General features: G+C 29.6%; 1 protein-coding gene across 1 annotated transcript in view; it reads left to right on the top strand.

Moving 5' to 3' along the window:
- The first annotated feature begins 1472 nt into the window (after window positions 1-1472).
- Window positions 1473-18248, top strand: part of LOC119612625 — a 30535-nt gene continuing 13759 nt past the window's right edge. Inside the window, exon 1 of the mRNA XM_037968452.1 lies at window positions 1473-1505. The gene's annotated coding sequence lies outside the window, so the exon portion shown is untranslated. The remainder of the gene's footprint in view (window positions 1506-18248) is intronic.

Here is an 18248-nt window from a genome sequence, read left to right as displayed (position 1 = left end):
TATCAGCAAAAGTGCAAAATAATATTAATCATACGCCCCTAACATTTTGATAAATTCGTTAAATTTTAAACTTATCAGTTCGCTTTGGGAAATTATCTCTCTTTTTCCTTAAAGCTTTTGTTCTATGAACCCATAGTGCGATATTTCTAAAATGACTACAAATATTTTAAGCTAGTGCTATTGCTACTGTTCCTGTGTTTGCAGTCTATGGGTACTTAGTAATCGTACAAGAGGAAATAGTAGCGGTAACAATAGTGAGATATAAAAAACGTACTATATTTTTATAATAAAACATCTAGGGACATGCAACCAAAAATCATAAAGTATAATATTTGTATCATACATTTATATACAGAAACTGAATGCAAAATGTAGTGAAAATGGAAAAAAATCACTAAAACAAAAATCACCTTAAAATACTGAAAACACATACAATCGCGTTCATAGATACATATGTATGTAGTATATTGTATGTAAACCCCAGAGATACTGAGTTGTAGACTAAAAAATCGTTGCTGCTGCATCCTTGGCGTTTCTGTTGCCGGTGGCATACAAAGTTTAAAAGACACAAAACCCACAAATCTGGAATATAAAAACTAGTTTTGTTGTTGTTTGTTTTTGCAGCTCTATATAAAGCATACAGTTTATAGCTTTAGCTAAAGCTATAGCAGCAACAAAAAAAAGCAACATTAACTATTTCTGAAATTTACAAGAAGTATAAGGAGATTTTTTAAAGGTAGCACAAACTACAATGAAAATAAAATTTTGCCTCTGCAGCAGCAAAAAGAACAAAAGGCAAAATTGTATATAAAAAAAACTTAACCAAATAGTTTTGTTGCTGGGTTTCATAAGATTTCTGTAACAAAAATTGCAAGGATTTATTTAAAAATTAAACTACAAAGTGGCTGTTAAAAGGATTTCAACGAAAAATTCATATACTAGTAAATATACATATAAAATTAACAAAAAAACTACATTTTTTATTTATAAAACAAAATTACTATAATACAAAAAAAGGAGGAAAAAAACTTGTCACTACAAACACTTGTGAAAAATAAACGCTGCTATAAAAGCAAAACATGTCAACTCATTTAAAAATCTCTTTTTTTCGTTTAGTCCTTGTTGACGACCATCAAAGTAGGTTTCATTTTTTGTTTGCGACCATTTTTTTGTTGTTGTTGTTTTGATGTCCAGGAGCAGCTTAAAATACTAAAATCCAGGATATTAAAGTATACAGGATTTAAAATACTAACAAACAAAAAAATCCATAGAGATTTAATAGTCAAATTGTTTATAGTCTTCTTTTATGTGTGTATGTGTTGTACATTTGTAAAAAAATTTTAATCTTTGTGGGGGTATTAAAGGGGTTTTTTGTGTGTTTGTTGATTATAAAGAAAAATTTAAAACTAATTTTTGTTTTGTGTATAAGAATTATATAAATTTTAATAATATTCTTCTTATTTCTCTTTACAGGATGTTGATCATTATGTAAGCTGATTACTTTGGTAATTATTTTTTTATTAAAAATATACATGTTAATAATACTGCAATATTCAATTAATTTATAATTTTTTTTTAATTGAAAAAAATTGCACATCACTAAGTATGATTATTAATTGGAAAGCTAATACAAATATTCATCATACGCCAACAGTATGTTATTAGTCAATGTAAACAACGTTTATTTTAAAAAGTGTTTTTTTTTTATATTTTTCATACAAAAAGTTATATCTTTTCTCAAAAAGTTTTTTTTATAAAAGGAACTCGTTTTCCTTTACATTTAAAAAGCTTTTCTTTGAAACATCTTTTAAAAGTTTTTCGTTTAAAAAGCTTATAAATAACATTTAAAACGCTTCTAAAAAATTTTATTTTAAAAAGTTTTTTCTTTAAAAAGCTTACAAAAGCTTTTCTTTAAAAGAGCTTACAAAAGCTTTTTATTCAAAGAGGTTACAAAAGCTTTTCTTTTTAAAAACTTACAAAAGCTTTTCTTTAAAAAAATTATAAAAGCTTTTTTTTAAACTTACAAAAGCTTTTTTTAAAACTTACAAAAGCTATTTAAAAAAAAAACTTAAAAAAGCTTTTCTTTTAAAAAACTTACAAAAGCCTTTCTTTAAAAAGCTTACAAAAGCTTTTTTTAACTTACAAAAGCTTTTCTTTAAAAAGCTTACAAAAGCTTTTTTTAAAACTTACAAAAGCGATTTAAAAAAAACTTACAGAAGATTTTCTTTTAAAAAACTTACAAAAGTTTTCTTTTAAAAAACTTACAAAAGCCTTTCTTTAAAAAAAGCTTACAAAAGCTTTTCTTTTAAAAAACTTAATTTTTTTTTAACTTACAAAAGCTATTTTATAAAAAAACTTACAGAAGCTTTTCTTTTAAAAACTTACAGAAGCTTTTCTTTTAAAAACTTACAAAAGCTTTTCTTTTAAAACACTTACAAAAGATTTTTTAAACGTATAAAAGCTTTTTCTTTTGAAAGGTTACAAAAAATAATCTTTAAAAAAGTTTCTAAAAAATCTTTTAAGGAGCTTATAAAATTTTGGCTTTTATGAAGATTTTATATTTTAAAATGTTTAAAAGCTTAAGAAGCTCTTATGAAGTATTTTGTTTTAAAAAAATATATTAAGTATTTTATTTAATTGTCTTTTGGGAAAGCTTTTTAAAGCATTTCTTATAAAATGCTTTTGTGAAAAGCTTATTTTGTAAAACAGTGCACTGTTTTAGAAAGATTTTCTTATAAAACTTTTAGGAATCTTATAGAAAATTAGGGATCAAAAAAGTTAATTTGCAAGAGTGTGTGGTTATATTATGGTGGCAACTTTAAGCAAATTAAAACAAAACTGTTCGACTAGTCAAAAACACACCTATTATTTATCTGTTTAATTATTATAACTAAACTCCTAAAGCTTTCAAAACTGTTCGTCAAGTCGAAAATACACCTATTATTTATCTGTTTAATTATTATAACTAAACTCCTAAAGCTTTCATTGCCTTTCCTTCAAGTTTTCAACATTTGATCTATTTAGTATTAATGTTTAATTGTAAATCTAATCAATAGTTATTAATAAAAACATGATTAATGAATTGACTTGCATAACCATAAGAAAATTTCGTATAATTATATATTTTATACAACATTGTCTATGAAGATTATTTGAATCTTATTTTTAATGACAGGTTAACTAAAGTCGTTTTAGGCCTGCACCTGTGCAGTGCAATTTCATATTTAGTATTCCTTTAGCAACATATTTCCTTAGGGGAAATAATGCATCATACATATTATAAATATATAATACAGTGCAGGCATGCAAGGACATGCCACACATACATATATAATTATAAATGTACTTGGTCTGATACAATACCTGTCTGTATTCCTTGAATATTTTGGCATAAAGTAAATGCAAAATACCGTTGTTGTTATTATTGTTGCTGTTGTTTTGTTGTTAAGCTAAAATACTAGACAGACAACTTAAGTCAGTTCATATTGTTAACGTTGTTATTGTTGCTGATGCCGTTGTTATTGCTGTTGCTGGCACTACTATATCAGCTACTGTTCCTGCAATTGTTGTTATTATTTTTGCTGTGATAACAACACATGTAAAACATTTTATATGTATGAAAAAATCTCTCAAGGAAAACAAAATAAAATAAACTTTTCATAAGCTATTACTTGTGTTTTTCTTAACAATGTCTTAAGTCTGTCTGTCTGCCAGTGGAAACCTATAACACAGCTCACATACTTGCAACGTGTATGAGTATATGTATACGTATTTGTATGTTTATTTTAAATGTCTGCTTTTTTTGTGGTATAGTATGCATCCACTTTGTATATGTATTTACTTGTATGTAGTAAAATGTTGTTGTTCGTATATTTCTTGCCAAGAGGTTTAAACTGCAAAAATAAAATCACTCATACTTTTATGTACATAAATAAATGCAAGGTGGTTGGCTTTAACGTTTATAAAACAAAATGCAAAAACACCAACAGAAACAACAAAAACATCGTTTACTACTGCAGACATTTATATGAACCTAGTCCTCAACTGTAAGCCGAAAGTAAGAAAGTGTATAAAATTTAATTTAAAATGATTTATATTGCATTTGGAAATAAAATAAGTAAATAAATGAAATGAAATGAAATGAAATACAAAATAAACTTTAAAAAGTCTCTAAAGCCCTTTTGATCATAAAAACGAAACTTGTTCTTCCACATACAGCAAGGACTGGATGATGATGATGATTTGTAAGTGCAGAGCAATAATATACAAGGAAAAGTTGTTTTTAATTGAATTGAAGAAAGTTTTTTGTTTTCGTTTTATAACGTACTATAAAACAGGATAAGGAAACATATACGTTTGTCATTTAATTTGTAACTTCTTAAATTTACATTTGTGACTACTTTAAATAAGGAATGATAGGGTAAATGCATACTCTCAAACATCGGCCTATAAATGGATCAACACAAATAAAAACACTTCTTAAATAAATTATCCTTTTAAGTTCCTGGTTATACAGTTTAAAGTTTTTGATTTGTGTATATTGCTCTCAGGGTAGATTTGTAATTTAGTAGTTAGTAAGCTAGTAAGTAAGTATGTTAGTAAGTTAGTAAATTAGTAAATTAGTAAGTTGGTAAGTTAGGAAGTTAGGAAGTTAGTAAGTTAGTAAGTTAGTAAGTTAGTAAGTTAGTAAGTTAGTAAGTTAGTAAGTTACTAAGTTAGTAAGTTAGTAAGTTAGTAAGTTACTAAGTAGTAAGTTAGTAAGTTAGTAAGTTAGTAAGTTAGTAAGTTGTAAGTTAGTAAGTTAGTAAGTAAGTAAGTAGTAAGTTAGTAAGTTAGTAAGTTAGTAAGTTAGTAAGTTAGTAAGTTAGTAGTTAGTAAGTTAGTAAGTTAGTAAGTTAGTAAGTTAGTAAGTTAGTAAGTTAGTAAGTTAGTAAGTTAGTAAGTAGTAAGTTAGTAAGTTAGTAAGTGTAAGTTTGTAGTTTGTAAGTTAGTAAGTTAGTAAGTTAGTAAGTTAGTAAGTTAGAAGGTTAGTAAGTTAGTCAGTTAGTAAGTTGGTAAGTTAGTAAGTTAGTAAGTTAGAAAGTTAGTAAGTTAGTCAGTTAGTAAGTTGGTAAGTTAGTAAGTTAGTAAGTTAGTATGTAGTAAGTTAGTAAGTTAGTAAGTTAGTAAGTAGTAAGTTAGTAAGTTAGTAAGTTAGTAAGTTAGTAAGTTAGTAAGTTAGTAGTTAGTAAGTTAGTAAGTTAGTAAGTAGTAAGTTAGTAAGTTAGTAAGTTAGTAAGTTAGTAAGTTAGTAAGTTAGTAAGTTAGTAAGTTAGTAAGTTAGTAAGTGTACGTAAGTTAGTAAGTAAGTTAGTAAGTAAACAAGGTTATAAGCTAGTTGGGTAGTAAGTTAAAAAATTTGTAAGTTAGTTAATATGAATCGTATTATCATCCGTTTTTTAAATCAACCAAAATTTATGTCATCAAGAGGATCTGTAGATTATTGCGCCAGTTTCATGTGGATCAGCTTGGTGTAGTGAGGAATGTAGTGAAATAATTTTATATCATATGCGAGTTAGTGCAATGGGTTTTTGAATAACTTAAATTACTTTTGATTGAATTAAAATGTCTGGAAAAATGTCCATTATTATTTAACAAGTACAAATGTTATAAAATATAGAAGACACATTCATGATGGCTAAATTATTCTAATGGAAATCTAATCTATAAATGTTTTTCAAAATCCTAATTTAATTTAATTTTTTTTTTTTTTTTTTTTTTATTTAAAAAGGTATAAATTGACATATACAATTTTTCTTAAAATACTGCGACTAGTCAAAATAGACTAACTAGCAGTTTGAGGCTAATTATTTAAACATATAATTTAGTATTAACAGCAATTCAAATATTTTATAAAACATTATGCTGGTTGAAACGCCTGATGAGGTCATGAGGTTGGCATCTGTTTAGTCGTCTTACTACATTTGTGGTTCTTAATAAGGACGCTATTTCTTCATTTGGGTGGAGTATAAGTTTACGCCTATGTTGTTCTGCTTTCATAATAATTTCCTCTGTTACTGTGTTCATGTTGAGATCTCTATGGATATCAGAGTTTCTAACGTACCATGGGGCATTCAGGATGGTCCTTAGGATTTTGTTTTGAAATCTTTGTATAATTTTAATAACATCGTTTTTAGCGCATCCCCATATCTGGATGCCATAGCTCCATACTGGCTTTAGAATTTGTTTATAGACAATTAGCTTATTATGGACTGAAAGGTTAGATTTTCTCCCAATTAGCCAATCCATTTTTCTAAACTTTAACTCTAGCTCATCCTTTTTCTTCTTAACATGCGCTTTCCAACGAAGCTTTGCGTCTAGGGTCATTCCCAAGTATTTAGCGGTGTTCTCGTGTGGAATCTCAATTTCATCGATAAAGACTGGTTTGTGGTTGACGTTTTTATTTGTAAAATTTACATGAATCGATTTTGAGCTATTTAGTTAAATGAAATATTTGTAATCTCTTATCATTTAAGGTTTATATATTTTCGAATAATTCCATGATTGATTTTATTTGTTCTTTTCTCTTGATTATACTTTAATATATTAAAATATTTGTGGAGGACTTTGTTTTGTTTAACGACCTTAAAATCTTTTCCAAAAAATATGTTCATTAATCATAATCTAAGGAATTTGTCTGTGTGTATGTGGTTGTGTACTTTTTTAGCAACTAAAGTATGCTTAAGGACATTGTTTTGACATATTTAACAAAAAATGGGAAAAGAAAGCGTACAATGTGTTTCAAGGTCAACAAACATTTACTAGAGATTTTGACTGGATAAATAGAAATGTGTGTAAATATTCTTGACATTTTTAAAAATAATTTTAACAAGCTAGTAAGAAATTCTTGTGTTAAAACAAGGTTTTCTTTAAATATTTCTTACAATGTGTTTATGTATGTATGTGTTTGTGTATGTATGTGTTTATGTGCATATTTAAATTGGATAAATGAGCAATACCAAGAAATTTGTGTACAGTTTAATGACCTATTTGTGTCCTTCAAGAAATGTTACATTAAATCGAGAGCGAATGACCTTACCTGCTTTTTATATAAATTAATTGATTAATTTTGCTCTTAGCTCTTATAGAGTCTGACCTAAAGCTTTTTAACTTTTCTTAAATCAATCCAAAATTGGTATACATAGTCATACAAATTTTAAAATAGTTGTAATAACTAAATTTCATAAATAAATAACAAAATTCATATAATAACATTGTATTATTTATAAAATATTAAAGATTTCTTAGCATAAAATAAGAAAAATACTAAAAAAAAATTTGTATTGATAAACTTTTATACAAAAAAGCAAAACCATGAACAACAAATTAAACGATTTTTTTTTTTAAATTAAGTTTGCCTTATAAAACATCTACAATTTGTTACGATGCCCCTATTGGTATAATTTTTTTTTTTGACATATTTTTACGAAAAGTTATATAAAAACAAAATATATGAAAAGATGAATGATATTGGTGAATGCTGGTGAAGTGGAAACTAGAAGATTACAAAAGTATGACTTTTTTTCTGAGTTTGTTGCCGCTTTCTTGCCTATAATAAACAACAAACAAAATATTGTAAATGTTGATACTTATAGATGAGATTTTTTTTTTCTGTAACCAAACCAAGGTTTTCAATTTGTTTTGTTCTGGTTTGACTTTTGCTGTTTATATGAAAAATGTGGCAAAAAAAAAAATTTAAATGAAAAATGTTTAATACAACAGCTTTTATATAAACATTTACCACACACCAACATTATACATACAAATATTCATATTCATTGTTCGAAGGTTAAGTGATGACTTGAGATTGGAAGGAATGAAAAAAATAGTATAACAAACGTTTGATTGAACAAAGAAATGTGTATTTTTTATTTTAAACCCACAAAAAGATTGAAAACCATATTTTTTTATATTTTAAGGCCTTTTGTTTGTTTATATATTTAGTTTTCTAGGGAGAAAAATAAAATATTATTTTTTTATTTACTATGTTTTGTTACAAATCTTTTAAGTTAACCTTACTTGGTTTGTTACAGTCCCATATATTTTTACGCATTTTTATAAATAACAAATAGAGATTGAAAACTTTCTTAAAATCAAGTGTTTTTTTCATAACAAATGACCTAATACTTTAAACTGTATTCAACAGTAATAAAGCATGCCAAATAAAGTAATATTTTGGCAAAAAGTTACTTAAATGTTAAAATATTGCTTTTACAAAAAAAAAAAAAAATATATAGGGGAGATTACATTTAAAAAATATTATTATGTATATAAAGAAAATATTATAAATAAAGTTTGAAAATACTTTACAATGGCAACTGACTTACAGTGGTTTTGAACACCCACATTGCTTCAAAAATGTTTTTTTAGAGAGTAAAATTATAACTTTAACAGCTGAAAACAAGATTTGTTATAGTTGACAACTAAAATCAGGGATGGAAACAATTCATGAATAAAAAATTCAAATTTTTTGGGAACACTTAAAGAAGAAATGAATTAAATAAAAAACAAGTAAGAAGTTATTGTCGGGCGAGGCCGACCATATAATACCCTACACCTGTATACGAATAAAATGTAATTCAGTTTTCATAATAAAGCATTTGTTGAATTGTACCTTGCCTCAGATATACATAAGCCATTTATTGTTTAATAAAACTGTGGATATTTAAGTAAAATTTTGATGGGGGCTTTTTATAGGGGCTAGGGTCAAATGAGACCCTATAATTATAAAGTTCATCAAGGCTAGTATAGAACTTGCTTTTGCAGCTTTTTGTCGAGATACGAGTATATTAAACATAATTATGAACTTAAAAGCCCTACTTGGCGGGTTCAGCTGTATGGGGCCTAGGTGAAATAATGGACCGATGTTAACTATTTTCAATAGGCTTCGTCTACAGTACCATAAAAGATCATGTGCCAAATTTTATTGAATTATCTCCAAAATTGCGACCTGTAGTTTGATTACAATATTTACAAGCCCTATTCGGGGGTACAGTTGTATGGGGGCCAGGTGAAATAATAGACCGATCTTAACCATTTTCAATAGGCTTCGTCCCTGGGGCAATAGAATATCATGTACCAAATTTCATTGAATTATCTTCAAAATTGCGACCTGTAGTCTGATTACAAGGTTTACATGGACGGACGGACAGACGGACGGACATAGCTAAATCGATTTGCCGACTTTGAGGTGGGTATAGGACAAATATTATTGTGCGTTACAAACATCAGCACAAACCCAATATATATGGTGTAGGGTATAACAAAAGTTCTGTATTCGGCTATGCCAAATCTTATATACCCATCACAATACTGTGTTTAATAAAAAACAGTTAGTACGTATTTTATTATAAGAAATAAAAAATACCAGTTGAAAAACGAAAATGTATAAGAAAGTCCCATTTTTTTGAAAATTTAATTTTATATTTCTAGGTTCAATATTAAAAAAAAGTACCTTTTGAAGAACGAAAAAGTACCAAAGAGTCCCCTTTTATAGGTTCTCATTTACTCCTAGCTCTACATACTAAATTTTGTGGTTCTAGATTCAATAGTATAGCAAATTTAAAAAAAGTACCAGTTGAAGAACGAAAAAGTACCAAAAAGTAGTCCTTGGTACCAGTGCTACAATTTTCCCTTCTCACGAAGCTGAAGAGTATGATAAGTAAGAGTGTTTTATTCAGCTATGCCAAATATTATCGATATTATTATCGCCTTTATTGAGGGCCGAGATCTTCCGAATTGTTAGGTTCTATTATGTATAGATCCTCATAAAATTTAGTAGAGAAAGTTTGATGGGTACGACATAACGGGGGTTGGATCAATTATGAACGGATCTTCATACAAAACTTGTTTATGTCAAAATTCATGTTGAAACTGTTTTCCATGACTTTCGGGTTTGGGCTATGCGGAAACATGAACCGATATTGCCCACTTTCAATATCTTACCTATATATTTGTGGAAAATTTGCTCGTTCTGTTTGAACCTTGTCGTGTTTTTAACATGGACATGGCTAGATCGCCTAAGAACCCCGAAAATATATACTTTTGTAGGTCTATATTTGGATATGTTACAAACGGAATAACAAAATTAATATACTCCATCTTTTTTGATGGTGGGTATAATAATTTAATAAAATTTACATTAAAAAATTTAAAATGTTTAAAAAATATTTTTTTAACGATAAATTCAAATTTGGAAAAGTTTAAAGAGTGGTTCCGTATTCATATACTGCTTCGATGGAAACTAGAATCAGATTAATATAATTGCAATTGAACCTAAATTTCAACCAATTCGATCTTAGTTTGATTCCTCGTATACAGTTAAGACCTGTTAATAACCAATTCCTTATTTTAAAAAGATCTATTTGAAAAAATTACATTTTCATTCTGTTAAAATATGTATGAGTTTTTTCTTACTATAAGACTAGCCATAGGGACTAGATAAAACAGCTTTCACAATTGAATCTTGACACTCACAAATTATTATTTATCTACACTTCAAGTCACCTTCTATAACGCCTTAATACGTTTCAGTTTATTCTACATTTTACAAATTACTTCTCTTTCATTTCCTTTTTAAAAAACAAACATACACAATCTAAATATATCACTTCAACCTTTTACCTTAGTTAGTTTGTTACACTTAGATCCCTAAGATAAAATACCTTATCAATTCCCTTAGCACAAAAACCACAGAAAATCATAAATTTTCTTCTAGTTTTACAAAATGCTAAAATATGATTGTGTGTAAAAATGTATTTGTACATTGTGCTAAAAAAAAACACAATAATAAAATGCTCAATTTAGTGTTTCTGAAGTTACGGGTAAAACACCGCAATCTGCATTTTGATGTTCATTCGTATTTGCATAACAGCAAACAGACAAACAGTGCCAACAACCTTTAGTCCGCAACAATTTTTCCTTTAAAATACATATTTTTCATCTTTAACTCTACTCTAAACAACCACAAACAACTGTATTTATGCAGCGGTTCTAGTTGCTTTTGCAACTGTCTTTTTTCATTTCATATTTGGTTTAATGCAATGCTAGGAAACTTTGCCCAACAACCTTCTAATCCTATTTATATTAGTTATTTTTTCACTCACTCTTTATTTGCATACTTTGTTAAGGTCAATATATTTTTTTTTATCTTTTCATATATATTTTTTTCTATTTACTCTAATATTATCACAACAAATAAATTTACTACTCTTTTCTGAATTATTGTTTGTGGCTTAGCTTTGCAGCATGTATAAATGTGTGTTTCTGTATTGCATTGCTTAGTCTTCATATTATTTCTATTGTTGCGTTGTTAGTGTTTAGTATTTGAATAAAAAATCATAAAGTTATGAACCAAGTCCTCTATTTTCCTCGACACTCTTTCATTTCCCTATTTATCTATGATTCTGCATGCTTGTTGTTATTTGTTGTGCTGTGTGGCATTAAAGCGCTTTAGTGGCAGTAGACTAACAACGCCAAAACAACAAAACAAACAACTATAGAAAATGAAACGTTATATTGGTTTTGATTGTGTTGCTTTGCTATGATGTATACAGTAAAGTGTAGTAGAGTTCCACTTTGTTTGTGTGTTGTGTAACTTAAGCTTGGAAAAATAAGTTGATTTCTTTATTAAGTTGGAAAAAATTATTTAAGATTGTTACGAACGAAAGGGATTTGTATCGCTTTGTGTTTTAGCGAAGTGCATTTATTTTAGTAAAAATGTAAATACTCTTCCCGTTATGTCTTTTGAGCTTTAGCCAATTTGTTACGCGTTGGTTTTTGGTTAAATAAATATTGCAAAATTGTAATATATAAAATGTTTTTCAATTTATTTGCATGAAGAATTTAAGAAGAACTAGAGAACTGAACTAGAACTGAACTAGAACTGAACTAGAACTGAACTAGAACTGAACTAGAACTGAACTAGAACTGAACTAGAACTGAACTAGAACTGAACTAGAACTGAACTAGAACTGAACTAGAACTGAACTAGAACTGAACTAGACTGAACTAGAACTGAACTAGAACTGAACTAGAACTGAACTAGAACTGAACTAGAACTGAACTAGAACTGAACTAGAACTGAACTAGAACTGAACTAGAACTGAACTAGAACTGAACTAGAACTGAACTAGAACTGAACTAGAACTGAACTAGACTGAACTAGAACTGAACTAGAACTAACTAGACTGAACTAGAACTGAACTAGACTGAACTAGAACTGAACTAGAACTGAACTAGAACTGAACTAGAACTGAACTAGAACTGAACTAGAACTGAACTAGAACTGAACTAGAACTGAACTAGAACTGAACTAGAACTGAACTAGAACTGAACTAGAACTGAACTAGAACTGAACTAGAACTGAACTAGAACTGAACTAGAACTGAACTAGAACTGAACTAGAACTGAACTAGAACTGAACTAGAACTGAACTAGAACTGAACTAGAACTGAACTAGAACTGAACTAGAACTGAACTAGAACTGAACTAGAACTGAACTAGAACTGAACTAGAACTGAACTAGAACTGAACTAGAACTGAACTAGAACTGAACTAGAACTGAACTAGAACTGAACTAGAACTGAACTAGAACTGAACTAGAACTGAACTAGAACTGAACTAGAACTGAACTAGAAACTGAACTAGAACTGAACTAGAACTGAACTAGAACTGAACTAGAACTGAACTAGAACTGAACTAGAAGAACTATAACTGAACTAGAACTGAACTAGAACTGAACTAGAACTGAACTAGAACTGAACTAGAACTGAACTAGAACTGAACTAGAACTAGAACTGAACTAGAACTGAACTAGAACTGAACTAGAACTGACTAGAACTGAACTAGAAACTGAACTAGAACTGAACTAGACTGAACTAGAACTGACTAGAACTGAACTAGAACTGAAACTAGAACTGAACTAGAACTGAACTAGAACTGAACTAGAACTGAACTAGAACTGAACTAGAACTGAACTAGAACTGAACTAGAACTGAACTAGAACTGAAATAGAAACTGAACTAGAACTGAACTAGAACTGAACTAGAACTGAACTAGAACTGAACTAGAACTGAACTAGAACTGAACTAGAACTGAACTAGAACTGACTAGAACTGAACTAGAACTGAACTAACTGAACTAGAACTGAACTAAGAACTGAACTAGAACTGAACTAGAACTGAACTAGAACTGAACTAGACTGAACTAGAACTGAACTAGAACTGAACTAGAACTGAACTAGAATCTGAACTAGAACTGAACTAGAACTGAACTAGAACTGAACTAGAACTGAACTAGAACTGAACTAGAACTGAACTAGAACTGAACTAGAACTGAACTAGAACTGAACTAGAACTACTGAAACTAGAACTGAACTAGAACTGAACTAGAACTGAACTAGAACTGAACTAGAACTGAACTAGAACTGAACTAGAACTGAAATAGAACTGAACTAGAACTGAACTAGAACTGAACTAGAACTGAACTAGAACTGAACTAGAACTGAACTAGAACTGAACTAGAACTGAACTAGAACTGAACTAGAACTGAACTAGAACTGAACTAGAACTGAACTAGAACTGAACTAGAACTGAACTAGAACTGAACTAGAACTGAACTAGAAACTGAACTAGAACTGAACTAGAACTGAACTAGAACTGAACTAGAACTGAACTAGAACTGAACTAGAACTGAACTAGAAATGAACTAGAACTGAACTACTAACTGAACTAGAACTGAACTAGAACTGAACTAGAACTGAACTAGAACTGAACTAGAACTGAACTAGAACTGAACTAGAACTAGAACTAACTAAACTGAACTAGAACTGAACTAGAACTGAACTAGAACTGAACTAGAACTGAACTAGAACTGAACTAGAACTGAACTAGAAACTGAACTAGAACTGAACTAGAACTGAACTAGAACTGAACTAGAACTGAACTAGAACTGAACTAGAACTGAACTAGAACGCACTAGAACTGAACTCTACTGAACTAGAACTGCACTAGAACTGAACTAGAACTGAACTAGAACTGAACTAGAACTGAACTAGAACTGAACTAGAACTGAACTAGAACTGAACTAGAACTGAACTAGAACTGAACTAGAACTGAACTAGAACTGAACTAGAACTGAACTAGAACTGAACTAGAACTGAACTAGAACTGAACTAGAACTGAACTAGAACTGAACTAGAACTGAACTAGAACTGAACTAGAACTGAACTAGAACTGAACTAGAACTGAACTAGAACTGAACTAGAACTGAACTAGAACTGAACTAGAACTGAACTAGAACTGAACTAGAACTAGAACTGAACTAGAACTGAACTAGAACTGAACTGAACTAGAACTGAACTAACTAGAACTGAACTAGAACTGAACTAGAACTGAACTAGAACTGAACTAGAACTGAACTAGAACAGAACCTTGTAGTTCCCATCCACTACAAGGCAAAAGAGGGCATTGCGGACTTTCGAACTCATTTTAATTTATCTCATTAGTTACCATCCAGAACATGCTCTTCGAGCAAAAAATACTTATTAGGTATTTATAATGCCTTCAATTATAAACTCAGACAACAAATTTATAAGGACATTCCTTTAATGTCAACAGTATCGTGTACTGGCTATGACTTAAATTTCCTTTTTACAATTGTAAACTCTATGAATAATTTAAACAAATTACAAAACATTAATAAGTAATTATAAATGCATGTAGAGTATCAACTAAATAATATTTAATCTTTTCTTTTAAATTTAAAATATTTTTTTTCATTTCTGTTGTTTTCTTTAACAAATATTTATTAGTAAACATTACGAGTACTCATTATTACAACCTGTCATATTTAACATAATTTAAATACTACTGCAATAATAAATTGTAAATATTAGCCACCACTGCAAACAAACAAATGCATGAACAGAGCTATAAGTATTGCAAAAGGAAATGAATTAAGGCCTTTAGCTTATAAACTATACTTGCCACCAAATACAACAGTAGCTGAGTGAAAAAATAAATGAATACATTTCAAGCAAATAAAATACTAACTTAACTGGAAATGAAAAATAAAAAAAAATAAAACATAAAAAGAATAGGAAACAAAGCTAAATACTTATTTGCCACAATACTACAACATGTTAAATACATTTCTAGCTTAACTAAGTTTTTTTCTGTTATTGTGGCATTTTCCGTTAGAAAAGCCAATTTAAAACATCTGAATTGTTTGTACCATTGCATGACTAAATAGTAGTCGTAGTATGAATGTCACCAGTAAATTCCATTTCTGTTCTTGCTAATTCCAATGTTTACGTATTGTCCTTTTCTTCCTCTTGTTTTTCGTAATACACATTATATCAAGTTGTAGCTGCTGCCTGCAGTTTGTCATGATGATGATGACAATGATGGCCACTAAATACAGCCAACAATGTAACCAACAACAGTACAGTCGAAGCAGGGGCAGCAGAAACAAATACAAATTTTAAATATGATATTTAGATTTGTTTTCATTTTGTTTTTTGCCTGTAGCTGCAAAAACAACTACAAGGACATGACATCTCTCATGTCTAAAGTGCATTGCTGTTGTATTTAGTAGTAGTTGCATGGTTTTTGTAAATAGTGTTGGGACACAGTATGAGTGCAACACATACATACACACACACAATATGTTGTTTAGTAATAGAAATTCAAAAATTACAAAAAGAAATGAAAATCATAATGTATTTTAATAACAACAACCAGCTGCAAATTATGTTCTTTTTTTTCTTCTCCTAATGCTTTTTTGCGAATTTTTTTCACCCAAATCATTTATATGTAAAATTTCAAGCCTGAGTTTTATAACTCCAAGTTGTTAGTCAATGTATGTATGTATATTTTGTTTGTGTATTAGTTTGTCGGTAAGTGTATTAGTCGTTGTTAGTTTTTAGCTTAACTTTTCTCGAGTTTGTTGCTGTTGTCGTTTTATGGTGCTTGTAATATTTATGCAGTTATTAGCTTCATTGTATGGTGTTGCATGTCTGTAAATGTATAACGGTGTCTATCTGTATCTCTGTATGGTTAGTTAGCATGTGTGTGTTTTGTAGTGTGTTTATATCGGTGTGGCATTCGCTATGGTTATGATAATGGCCAAGAACATACAACAAATATTACTACAACTATTTGGTTAAATCCACTATGGGAATTTCAGTAACGTTTTTCCAATAGAGCGAAAAATACAAATTAAAATTTCAGTTCTAGTTCAGTTCTAGTTCAGTTATAGTTCAGTTCTAGTTCAGTTCTAGTTCAGTTCTAGTTCAGTTCTAGTTCAGTTCTAGTTCAGTTCTAGTTCAGTTCTAGTTCAGTTCTAGTTCAGTTCTAGTTCAGTTCTAGTTCAGTTCTAGTTCTAGTTCAGTTCTAGTTCAGTTCTAGTTCAGTTCTAGTTCAGTTCAGTTCAGTTCCAGTTCAGTTCTAGTTAAGTTCTAGTTCAGTTCTAGTTCAGTTCTAGTTCAGTTCTAGTTCAGTTCAGTTCAGTTCTAGTTCAGTTCTAGTTCAGTTCTAGTTCAGTTCTAGTTCAGTTCTAGTTCAGTTCTAGTTCAGTTCTAGTTCATTCTAGTTCAGTTCTAGTTCAGTTCTAGTTCAGTTCTAGTTCAGTTCTAGTTCAGTTCTAGTTCAGTTCTAGTTCAGTTCTAGTCAGTTCTAGTTCAGTTCTAGTTCAGTTCTAGTTCAGTTCTAGTTCAGTTCTAGTTCAGTTCTAGTTCAGTTCTAGTTCAGTTCTAGTTCAGTTCTAGTTCAGTTCTAGTTCAGTTTAGTTCAGTTCTAGTTCAGTTCTAGTTCAGTTCTAGTTCAGTTCTAGTTCAGTTCTAGTTCAGTTCTAGTTCAGTTTTAGTTCAGTTCTAGTTCAGTGGTAGTTTCAGTTCTAGTTCAGTTCTAGTTCAGTTCTAGTTCAGTTCTAGTTCAGTTCTAGTTCAGGTTCTAGTTCCAGTTCTAGTTCAGTTTCTAGTTCAGTCTAGTCTCAGTCTAGTTCAGTTCTTTCGTTCAGCTTCTAGTTCAGTTTTTTCTAGTTCAGTTTCTAGTTCAGTTCTAGTTCAGTTCTTAAGTTCAGTTCTAGTTCAGTTCTAGTTCAGTTCTAGTTCAGTTCTAGTTCAGTTCTAGTTCAGTTCTAGTTCAGTTCTAGTTCAGTTCTAGTTCAGTTCTAGTTCAGTTCTAGTTCAGTTCTAGGTCAGTTCTAGTTCAGTTCTAGTTTCAGTTCTAGTTCAGTCTAGTTCAGTTCTAGTTCAGTTCTAGTTCAGTTCTGTTCAGTTCTAGTTCAGTTCTAGTTCAGTTCTAGTTCAGTTCTAGTTCAGTTCTAGTTCAGTTCTAGTTCAGTTTCTAGTTCAGTTCTAGTTCAGTTCTGCAGTTCTAGTTCAGTTCTCGTCAGTTTCTAGTTCAGTTCTAGTTCAGTTAGTTCAGTTCTAGTTCAGTTCTAGTTTCAGTTCTAGTTCAGTTCTAGTTCAGTTCTAGTTCAGTTCTAGTTCAGTTCTAGTTCAGTTCTAGTTCAGTTCTAGTTCAGTTCTAGTTCAGTTCTAGTTCAGTTCTAGTTCAGTACTAGTTCAGTTCTAGTTTAGTTCTAGTTCAGTTCTAGATCAGTAATTTAAAATAATTCTTCTTTATCTATTTCCCTTCCATAGTGTAAAATATTTAGTTTGTTGTTATTCGACTACTGCTACACAACTCCAGCAACAATATTTTGCTAAATTAAAATGCATGCAATAAGGCGTATGCTTAACCTTTTTTCTCATCTATTTCCGTGTTAATGGTTTATGCCCAGTAATTTCTGCACATGTATGTAATGCTGTATTTCGGCTGTTTTGCTATTTTATTCATTTCATGCCATAGTCTGTCGCATGCATATACACATCCAGAATACAATAGAGATTATATGGAAAAAAATGTCTGTTATAGTTTTTAGTGGATATGCTCGTTAATAACCAATATCAGAAAATGGCATTAAACGAACTTGGTTTTGTTGGTTGTTTTGATGTGGTTTGATGATGTGTATGTGTACTAACTGGCTGTGCATAATTTTGCTGTTAAAACAAATTTGCATTTCCATTTGGAAACTGATGACTGTCGTTATTGTTGTACATTATGCTTATTATTATTTTTTCTTATAATCTTAAATAATATACTGATGTCTTGTATTAATGTTTTTTTATATTTCTCGCAGTCTTTTTCTAAGTTAATAATAAG

Source organism: Lucilia sericata, unplaced genomic scaffold (assembly GCF_015586225.1).
Source record: "Lucilia sericata isolate MDLA Ls3-8-SP2 unplaced genomic scaffold, ASM1558622v1 Contig001770F_arrow, whole genome shotgun sequence".
Lineage (NCBI taxonomy): Eukaryota > Metazoa > Arthropoda > Insecta > Diptera > Calliphoridae > Lucilia > Lucilia sericata.
This window is presented reverse-complemented; position numbering and strand designations above follow the sequence as displayed.